Source organism: Vulpes vulpes, chromosome 6 (genome assembly GCF_048418805.1).
Source record: "Vulpes vulpes isolate BD-2025 chromosome 6, VulVul3, whole genome shotgun sequence".
NCBI classification, from domain to species: Eukaryota; Metazoa; Chordata; class Mammalia; order Carnivora; family Canidae; genus Vulpes; species Vulpes vulpes.
The window spans coordinates 91,861,852-91,872,066 of NC_132785.1; the positions used below are offsets into that span (position 1 = coordinate 91,861,852).

Consider the following 10,215-nt stretch of genomic DNA (forward strand, 5'->3'; position numbering starts at 1 on the left):
TGGCGCAGCGGTTTGGCGCCTGCCTTTGGCCCAGGGCGCGATCCTGGAGACCCGGGATCGAATCCCACGTCAGGCTCCCGGTGCATGGAGCCTGCTTCTCCCTCTGCCTGTATCTCTGCCTCTCTCTCTCTCTCTGTGACTATCATAAATAAATAAAAATTAAAAAAATAAAAAATAAAAAATAAAAAAAATAAAAAAAAAAAGAGAAACCCTGATCTCTTAGCCACATGCACTGACCTGTATATGGATGAAATAACGTGATGTCTGGGATTTGATTCAAAATTAATACAAGAGCAAAGGAAGGAGATGGTTAGAGACATGGGTTTGTGACGTGATTCTATCTACTTTTATATACATTTTTTTAAAGATTTTATTTATTTATTTATTCATGAGAGACACAGAGAGAGAGAGAGAGAGAGGCAGAGACACAGGCAGAGGGAGAAGCAGGCTCCATGCAGGGAGCTCAACATGGGACTCGATCCCAGGACTCCAGGATCAGGCCCTGGGCCAAAGGTGGCGCTAAACCGCTGAGCCACCTGGGGATCCCCCTTTTATATATGTTTAAATGTTTCCATAATACAAGGTAAAAGGTAGAGAAGGGAGGCGCATACAGAGGGCTTGGTGAAGACAGCTTCCTCAGGTCTCTGCCCTCCGCGGCAGAATGAAGGCCAAGGGCCCAGGTACCTGCTTCCATCAAGCCCCGGAGGGCACACTGAGGCCTCAGCGGTGGGGCCCTGAGCCGGATGGGGCCGGGTGGCGAGGGCAGGGAGGGGAGACCTGCCGAGGGTGGAAGGCGCCCCTGGAGCGCCCTGCAAAGGCACCTCTGTTGTCAGCCACCGTCAGTGCCAGGAATGTGAATCGCCTCAGGCTCGGCCTTTTGGTCCTGCCCTGCGTCACTGTCAAGATCACAATAAGAAGAGTGGCAGAACCTAGCTCGGAGCCAGCTCAATCTTTATTAAAATCTTTTTTGTGCACAATGTTCCCAATTTGTTTCTTTGTTGCCCGCATCTGGAGTCCCACAGCTTCTGATATTCGTCCTGCAGATGGAGTACGATTGGCTGACACGCTGTGCTGGTGGAAAAGTAGCCTTCAGAGCCTGCAAACCTGTTCCATCCAGCAAGAAGCACCAGCCCTGGAGCGAGGCTGCGGGTCCAGTAGGCCTGTGAGCGGCTCACCGTCTGCCATAGGCTGGGAGGACCTCACGGAAGGTTCCCAGCACGGCTGGCACAGGTGGGGGCAGCCCAAGCCCGGACCACATCAGGCTTTTCTGGCAGGCCCAGCATTCAATGGGAAGCTAAATCCAACTGAACCTCACTCGTGCTTGCAACCTAGAAGGAAGGTGCCCTCTGTGTTGCCCTTGGCCCATGGTGGGCATTCGTGCCTCAGAGCTTGAGCTCCATGCACCTCCCCAACCCTTAACCCAAGCATCTATGTCCCTGTTTCTTACTGGGGGTCTAGATGTGGCCTTTTTTATTTTCAAGGTTCTACTTCTTTAAAAAAATTTTTTAGACATATATATATATATATTATAGTTGGAAATGCACCGACTTTGCTGTAAGGGGAAGCATGGACAATGTGTGACTGGGGAGATTATACAATCGGAGCTATAAAAAGGTACAACCACATTGGAAAACAGTCAGCAGTTTCTTAAAACGTTCAACATACACTTACCATATAATCCTGCCATTTTACTCATAGGAATTTGCCCAACGAAAGAGCCAGTGGTGAGGAGGGTCTGAGTCTAGAAACCTCAGAAAGCCTCAAAAGTCCTGATCATCCAATAGGATGATCCTGAGCCATTCCCTGGGGCTGTAGACACATGCAGAGGCTGAGGTGGATGGGTCCAAGGATGCCTTGGATCTAGCCCTTGTGCAACCAGGACACCTTCACATGGAAATCTTTCCATGGACAACCCTCATCTTTACATAGACAACCACTGAGCTCCGAGGGTCAGGCTCAGCCAAAGTGAGGGAATTCCTATGAATGTTAACATCTTTTAAGGAGAGGAAGAAGATCATCACAGGACAAGCCCTGCTTTGAAAGTAACCTGTTCCCTGCATTATAGTAAGTTGTAAACTATAAAGGTAGCTTATAATTATAAGCATTCATAATAAACATAATAATAGGCATGATAATAGGCTTTTTTTGAGTCCTCATCAGGTTCTAAGAACTTAATTTGCTATCAATTCTACAGATAACCTCTGAATCAGTAATTCCAACAATGCTATATTCTTTCCGTTTTACAAATGAGGAAACCACAATTCAGAGAGGTTAAGCAACTAGCCCAAGATTACACAGCTGATTAGAGGCAAGGCCAAGAGTTAGAAGACAGCATTCACTCTTTCAAATCTTGGGGACCCATGTGAGAAGTCACTTCCCTGCTGTCTTCAATGTAGTTGAAGAGATTAATGAAATTCTCAAGGTCAACTTTTCCATTTTGGCCTATTATTGTATAAACACACAGGCCTGGTTATTTTTCCATCAGCCCTTTCCAGAAGTAGATAGAACAATAGCCCTCATAGTCTTTACCATGCTCTCAGCAAAGCCAAAAAGGTGTAAAGTGGGAATTCATTGGAACTTTGCCGGAAGATAGGGATATTATGTAACCATCTGAGGCTGCCTCTATCTGGGACATCCAATATTCATGGTCATTACTGCTACTGTCATCCTCATACTTAACATGTATGGAGTGCTCACTCTGTGCTCTAAGTGCTCTTTTTTTTAAGGTATTAACTCAGTTAATCACACAATTCCTAGAGATGGATACTATTATTATTATCTTATTTTACAAGTAAGAACTAAGGTCAGGGGAGTTTAAATCATGCAGCAAAGGTAAAAGGTTCTCCCGTTCCAGTTACACACAGATCCTGGGACAGAAAACAAGGCTGTGATGCCTCCAGGTGAAGTAGAAGGTTAAGTTCCAATGGCATCTATAGTGGCCTCCCCCACCCTTATCTTCAGGGGACATGTTCCAAGACCTCCAGGGAATGACTGGAAGCACAGATAGTACCAAACTCTATATATGCTATGATTTTTATACATACACACCTACGATAAAGTTTAATTTATAAATTAGGCACAGTAAGAGATTCACAACTAACAATAAAATAGAATTATAGCAATATACTGTAATAAAAGGTTATATGCATGTAATCTCTCTCTCTCCCTTAACATATCTTGTCATTTTCGTCTTCCAAATCCATTCCTGGACCTTCTAACTGGAATGAATTACACGAAAATCCATTTTTGTATCACGAAAAGGAGCACCATACTACTCACCCTTCTTTTCCCTCTTGTGATGATATAAGATGATAAAATATCTATGTGATGAGATGAAGTGAGATGAATGACATAGGCATTGTGACATAGGCATTGTTAGGCTACAAGTGACCTGACGATATTTTAGAAGGAGGATCATCCACTTTCAGACCACAGTTGACCCGTGGGTACCTGAAATCACAGAAAATGGAACCACAGATAAGGGGGTTTCTATCTTGTGGTCTAAGTCTGTGATCTTCACTCTGTCCATCATTGTTCCACAGCACCCCCATTAGGCCTGAGGGTCCATGCCCGACTTCTTATACATGTGCTACCATGGCTTATAAAACACATCCCTTCTTCCCTGTTATAAAACTGCCTCCCATGAGCCTCAGCAGTTGTTCAAATCCTGACTGAAAAACTGAAATTCAATAAACCTGTGGAAAATATTTTATATTATTAAAGATCAAGTCAGATTTACACAAAAACACAAGAAAGAAAAAAGCAGTTTCGCTGTGATTATTAATAAATACTGGCACATCACTAGATTCAACTAAATGCCTCCAGATTCTTCCAAGAGGCAGTTCTCTTCTTCAGGGCAACCAAATGCATGTGCCACCAGCCCCTCCCAAATCCTCTCCTGTGTGCACTCAACACCAAAAGATCCCAAGTTCCCTCCCAGCAGGGAGAACTAATATAAATCCTGGTCATGATGTTCTAATAGTCAGGCTTAGCTTCTAACTCTCAAGGATCTGTGGAGGGTCCAGGGTTATGACTTCCACAGAGTGTAGAGCTCCCTTATGCCAAACCTGTTTTTTTCCATTGTGAAAATCCTCATCTCTGTGGCATTATGTCACCTTGCAGAGCCCTTTTCATAAACAGACTACAGTTAGCTTTGGTCAAGTTACTTTAGAGTCAAAACCCACAGTGGAAGATGCTATTTGAATTCCTCTCAGCTTCCAGCTCCTCGGAAATGATAGGTATTCATGTTTAATTCTCCTGCCTATTGCGTCTTTGGGCTTATTTATGACTATTTTGGATTCTGAGGAAAGGAAATTATACATAAAACCTCCACTCTCTTTCCCACATTCCAGGTAACGAGGCAGTTTCTCTCACACCTCAGCGGCTCTTCTGGGAGCACCTGCCAGTTTGAGATGATGGAGGGGCCATTGCAGCCCAGCCTTCAGAAGAGCTACTTACACCACCTGCCTCAGCTGGAGGGAAGCCAGCATCCCCTCAGACTTCACTGCCTCTCAGGCCTTCCCCATAGCCATTGCTTCTCTCCCCATTAACTTGGTTATCAAAACTGGCAAAATACCTCATGATTTCACCTTCTCGATCCACCCCTGGACCTTCTAACTAGAATGAATTACACTAAAGTCATTTTTGTAACATGAAAGTAGCACGGCACATCAATATGTCCTCCACCCCACCCAAGGACTGCTGGCCCACCCAGCACATTGCATATTACCAATTACAGATTACAGATCTGATCCAGAGTGTACCCCATGCCTATAATGCACCTCCCAAATCCGGCTGCCCTGCTGTGACCTCTCTCCTCACCTAGTCCTACGAGTTTGCATATCTAGAAACAAAGAAGCCTGGCATTCACACACAGCTGGTCCTAAATCGCCTCTTGGGCAGATTATCCACCCAAATCAGACACAAAATATCAACAATGGCACCAAATACTCCATCACTCAAGGGAACAGACACACATAAAACAAAATGAAAGATATTCAATATGTGATTATCTGCATGAATGCAGGGAAGAAAGGGGCGGATGACTGGAGGTATAGAATATCAACCCACTAGTGAGCCAGGCACCCTGTCTGCATCCTGAAGCCACCCCAAGCCGTTTGTGTCCCAAGTCATGCTCCATCCAGTTCTGCCCTACAGGAGGCCTAGAGGAGAAGATTCTCTCAAAGTAGAAGGCCCATTGAGGGATGATTGAAAACAGACACTTGGGAAGATTGGTATTAGACTCTGAATTCTAATAATGACTACTTTAACTGCCCTCAGCTCCCTGGCAACATGCCCCAATTTCATCTTCCTAAGTGATAACTAACAACACTTAAACTCTATCTCTGGAAGCAGGGGAACGCAAAATATCTCGGCCAGCTAATTAGCTTCAAGGAGAATGTTTAACCTCGAATAATCCAAGATATTAACATTAATAAGGAGATGCTCATTTTTCACCTGCAAAATTGGCAAATATGTTTTAAATTGCATTAAGAGGCATCCACACACAGCTGGTTAGAAGTATGTCTACATGAGTAGAAAAAAATCTGAACTAGATGTTTCAAAAGGTTTGTAGTGGTATGCTGTGGGTTAATGATGGGTTATGGTTGGTTTTTATCTTCTTTATGGTGCTTTTCTGTATTTTCAGCATTTTACACCATTACTCTGCAATAGTTGATCATCAGAATTTTGTAAAAGGCTATTACTGTAAAAGGTGCATCATGACATCTCTGAAGTTCTGTTGCTTTGAAGGAAAAAAAGAAAGAGTGGGGACCCTAGAGTTGGCCAGGGCATCTCAACAGAGGTAGGCAGAGAAACAATTCTGAATGAGGCGAGACTGTCCCCAAAACACACAGCCTCTCCACTGATGGGCCATTATCTTAGGTGGGAATGGTAACTTCTGAGGTCCCTGGAGAATCAGGATGTCCTGCAGCTGTTCTTATCCTGCCCTGGGAACCTGCCAGTGAGGGCAGTGGTCTCCCTTCTTCTTAGAAGAGCCTAACCCAGGGTGTTTCTACATTAGCTCAGAGAATTCAGATAAAGTTGATGGTCTCAAAAATGGCCACATGCATAGACATGCAGACATGTGCTTAGTAACTCACCAGTCATCTAGAAGAAGGTAAGTAGAGCTAGAGAGGCACTCAGCTATGGGCCAATCACCCTCTGGAAGTCTTTCTGGCAGCAGAACCACCAATACGAATCATAGAAGAACCATCCAAAGAAACGCATATAATCGACCAAGTGGTGGTCCTCCTGAGAAATGAAAGGGACACTGTTTAAATACGGCCTTCATACACAAAGATAAACTCAAAATGGATGAAAGATCTAAATGTGAGACAAGATTCCATCAAATTTCCTAGAGGAGAACACAGGCAACACCCTTTTTGAACTCAGCCACAGTAACTTCTTGCAAGATACATCCACGAAGGCAAAAGAAACAAAAACAAAAATGAACTATTGGGACTTCATCAAGATAAGAAGCTTTTGCACAGCAAAGGATACAGTCAACAAAACTCAAAGACAACCTACAGAATGGGAGAAGATATTTGCAAATGACGTATCAGATAAAGGGCTAGTTTCCAAGATCTATAAAGAACTTATTAAACTCAACACCAAAGAAACAAACAATCCAATCATGATATGGGCAAAAGACATGAAGAGAAATCTCACAGAGGAAGACATGGACATGGCCAACATGCACATGAGAAAATGCTCTGCATCACTTGCCATCAGGGAAATACAAATCAAAACCACAATGAGATACCACCTCACACCAGTGAGAATGGGGAAAATTAACAAGACAGGAAACCACAAATGTTGGAGAGGATGTGGAGAAAAGGGAACCCTCTTACACTGTTGGTAGGAATGTGAACTGGTGCAGCCACTCTGGAAAACTGTGTGGAGGGTCCTCAAAGAGTTAAAAATAGATCTGCCCTACAACCCAGCAATTGCACTGTTGGGGATTTACCCCAAAGATTCAGATGCAATGAAACGCCGGGACACCTGCACCCTGATGTTTATAGCAGCAATGTCCACAATAGCCAAACTGTGGAAGGAGCCTCGGTGTCCATCGAAAGATGAATGGATAAGGAAGATGTGGTTTATGTATACAATGGAATATTACTCAGCCATTAGAAACGACAAATACCCACCATTTGCTTCAACGTGGATGGAACTGGAGGGTATTATGCTGAGTGAAGTAAGTCAATCAGAGAAGGACAAACAGTGTATGTTCTCATTCATCTGGGGAATATAAATAATAGTGAAAGGGAATATAAGGGAAGGGAGAAGAAATGTGTAGGAAATATCAGAAAGGGAGATAGAACATAAAGACTCCTAACTCTGGGAAATGAACTAGGGGTGGTGGAAGGGGAGGAGGGCGGGGGGGCGGTGAATGGGTGACGGGCACTGAGGGGGGCACTTGACGGGATGAGCACTGGGTGTTATTCTGTATGTTGGTAAATTGAACACCAATAAAAAATGAATTTATTAAAAATAAATAAATAAATAAATAAATAAATAAATAAGCCTTCAAGTGGAAGGGATACAAATCATGCAGCTCTTGATTTAACTTACTAAACAACTGATTGGTAGTGAAAACATTTGGCAAAAATGGTTATATAAAAACTAACCAGTAAGATCCAAGCACTATGGCACATTCATGTGAAACAAGTCACAGCTCACAGCCACACAAGGTTTGCAAAGCACTAAAAAATGGGATGTGTTGGTGGTTTAATGATTGAAGAGCAATTATCTACACTCGACTATTTGTTAAAACAAAAGACTGGACTGAAATTTGACCCTTGCTGGGTCACGTGTTTTCTGTGTGATATGTGAAGGTGGTGTACAGGAATATCCCAATGGCTAGCTGGTAGAGTCCCACAGGTTGGTCTATTTCCATCAGAGTACAGCTCTTCCCCAGAAAGACAGGCCCATGCCTGCCAACAAAATGGAAAGAATGGAATATGGAAAGTTTGATTTGGAGATATCCCTCATCTGAAAGTCCTTGTTTTATCTAGGCACAGCCATGTCTCATACCATCCAACAAATGTCAGAAGAAATTCTCCACATTCCTTTGCTTAGAGAAGATCAAGACTGGCTAGGTCAGATTATCAAGAGCTACCAGAGGGTGGAGCTGAGGTCTTCCCTCAACATGGCCAGGTCAAACACATCCACTGTGGTGAAGGCATCTCCCTCCAGTGGCTTATAAGCTCTTCTCACCAACCAGAAATCTGTGAAGCCCGACCTATCTGAATGAGTCTTGAAAAATAATCCGCAGCATTGTGAAGAAGATGGGATTGAAGATACTAATTAAAGAGGAATTCACTCCCTCACCTCTTCCCAGGAGCCCACATGAGAGAAGATGGAGGGAGTCCTTTCAGAGAGAGGGAGCTGTGGAGGGCCCGTGGGCTGGCTCCAGATGCCTCAACCCCTTGACCATACTTCTCCACTCAACACACCTACCGCGTTACAGAAGAGCCACACTAGGGTGATGATACACACGCGACATCCCCACCCACGTGAACTAAGGGGGCCATGGAGCTTCTGCCCCACTGCCTGGATCTGTGCCCTCAAGCTCTACACTTCATGGGTCCATGAGGAGACAAGCCCTGAAATGGACATAGATGGCCCAGGATAAAGGCATCCAGGATGTCGAGATGGCTATCTCTGATCTACCCCTGCCCTCACATTTATAGCCATGAGACTATAGATTTCGAACATAGACCCATATACAAACACATACACACTCCTACACACATTCATGTGCACACACATGCACACACCTAGCATCTAGAAGGGAAACTCTCTTGCTTATAACCAGGTCACCCTGTTTCCTGACCTTAAAAAGAACAGGTTTTTTTTTTTAAGGTCTCAAGCCTTAATAGCCACAGAGGGAAATGATGCTTGAACGGGGCTGTGATGGTCTCGGCCTCGGGTGTCTGTGTACGCAGCCATATTACGTAGCAACACCATAGCCGTTTAGGTTTAATTTCCTAGCTTGCCTGATAAGGAGGCTGCAAATGTAATTTGTGATGCTGTAAGCTGGGCAAACTCACCAGGCTATTAGATGAGTCACTGGGTGATCCAGGCCACTATGCTGAGCTCTGCGGAAGAAGAGAAATGAACCCTGATCTGTGGGGCTGATAGCACTCAGGCGGACACAATTTTCTAAGTGTCTCGGAGCTGTGCTTCCTTCCCTCCTACTCTCTGGTTTGGTGCCATTATTTATTAAGGGAAGCTTCACTCACCTCTCAACCTTTGTTAGAATCATCTTCCAACTTTCTAAAATCCTCATGGCAAGTGTTGCAAACTCACGGTCCTGCAAGGCCAGACAGATAATAATACCAACAATAACAACAAACATTTTTGAACACTTAGTAGACACCGTGTATTCTAGTTGCTATACATGAGGTATCTCTGCTAATTTTCTTAACAACATCAGCAGGTAAGTAACACTGTTATTCCTCTTTTCAAATGAGGATATGGGGGTTGAGAGAGGGTAACAGTAGCTATAAGACAATAGAGTAGGGGTGCCCCTGCCAAAGGGACAAATTGTCATTCAGGGCCAGTCCTCATCCGGGTTGCCAGATCTTCCACGTTCCTAAAAGAAGCAGGATTTTCAGAGTTTCATATAAAATCCCATTGGTTTTAAACATCAACTAATTCAGTTCCTTAATAAATACTGCGAGAACCAAACCAAACACATCTGCTGGCCAGATTCAGCCTGGGGGCCACCAATTTTCAACCTCTTCCTCATTACAAGTAGACATATTATTCAATAAATACACTCCATTTTTTAATCTTTGATTCCATGAGCTATTAGTGTCCCAGCTCTTTGGTCACCCTCTCTTTGGCTGTATCCCTTCTAGAGCCTCAGTGGGAGCTCCATTCTTCCAGTTGCTCATGCTCAGTTGTAGAGTCATCCTTGCCTGCTTCCCTTCTCCCACACCTCCCATGCAATCTCTCAACAGGTCCCACCAACTCTACTTTAAAATGCATCCATAATCCCTCCACCTCTCAACCCTACCATGACTGCCCTGGTACAAGCCACTATCAGCTCTTCCCTGGATTTCATGAGCCACTGGTTACATCCAGCTTTTCCCGCCTACTCCATGCTTACTAGAATAGCCCTGTAAAACCTAAGTCAGATCCTGCCATTTCTCAACACCCCCAATGGTTCAGTGAAAGTCGTTCAGTGGTAGTGAATGTCCTAAA

The 10,215-nt window shown here is 44.1% G+C and overlaps 1 long non-coding RNA gene across 1 annotated transcript; it reads right to left on the reverse strand.

The window, feature by feature from the left end:
- Positions 1 to 356: 356 nt before the first annotated feature.
- LOC140599370 (uncharacterized) lies at positions 357 to 6,410 on the reverse strand. Its single transcript, XR_012002185.1, has 2 exons — positions 6,102 to 6,410; positions 357 to 3,450 (listed from the first exon to the last, which is right to left on the reverse strand). It is a non-coding gene; the product is annotated as an uncharacterized lncRNA (long non-coding RNA).
- Between the last annotated feature and the right edge of the window lie 3,805 nt (positions 6,411 to 10,215).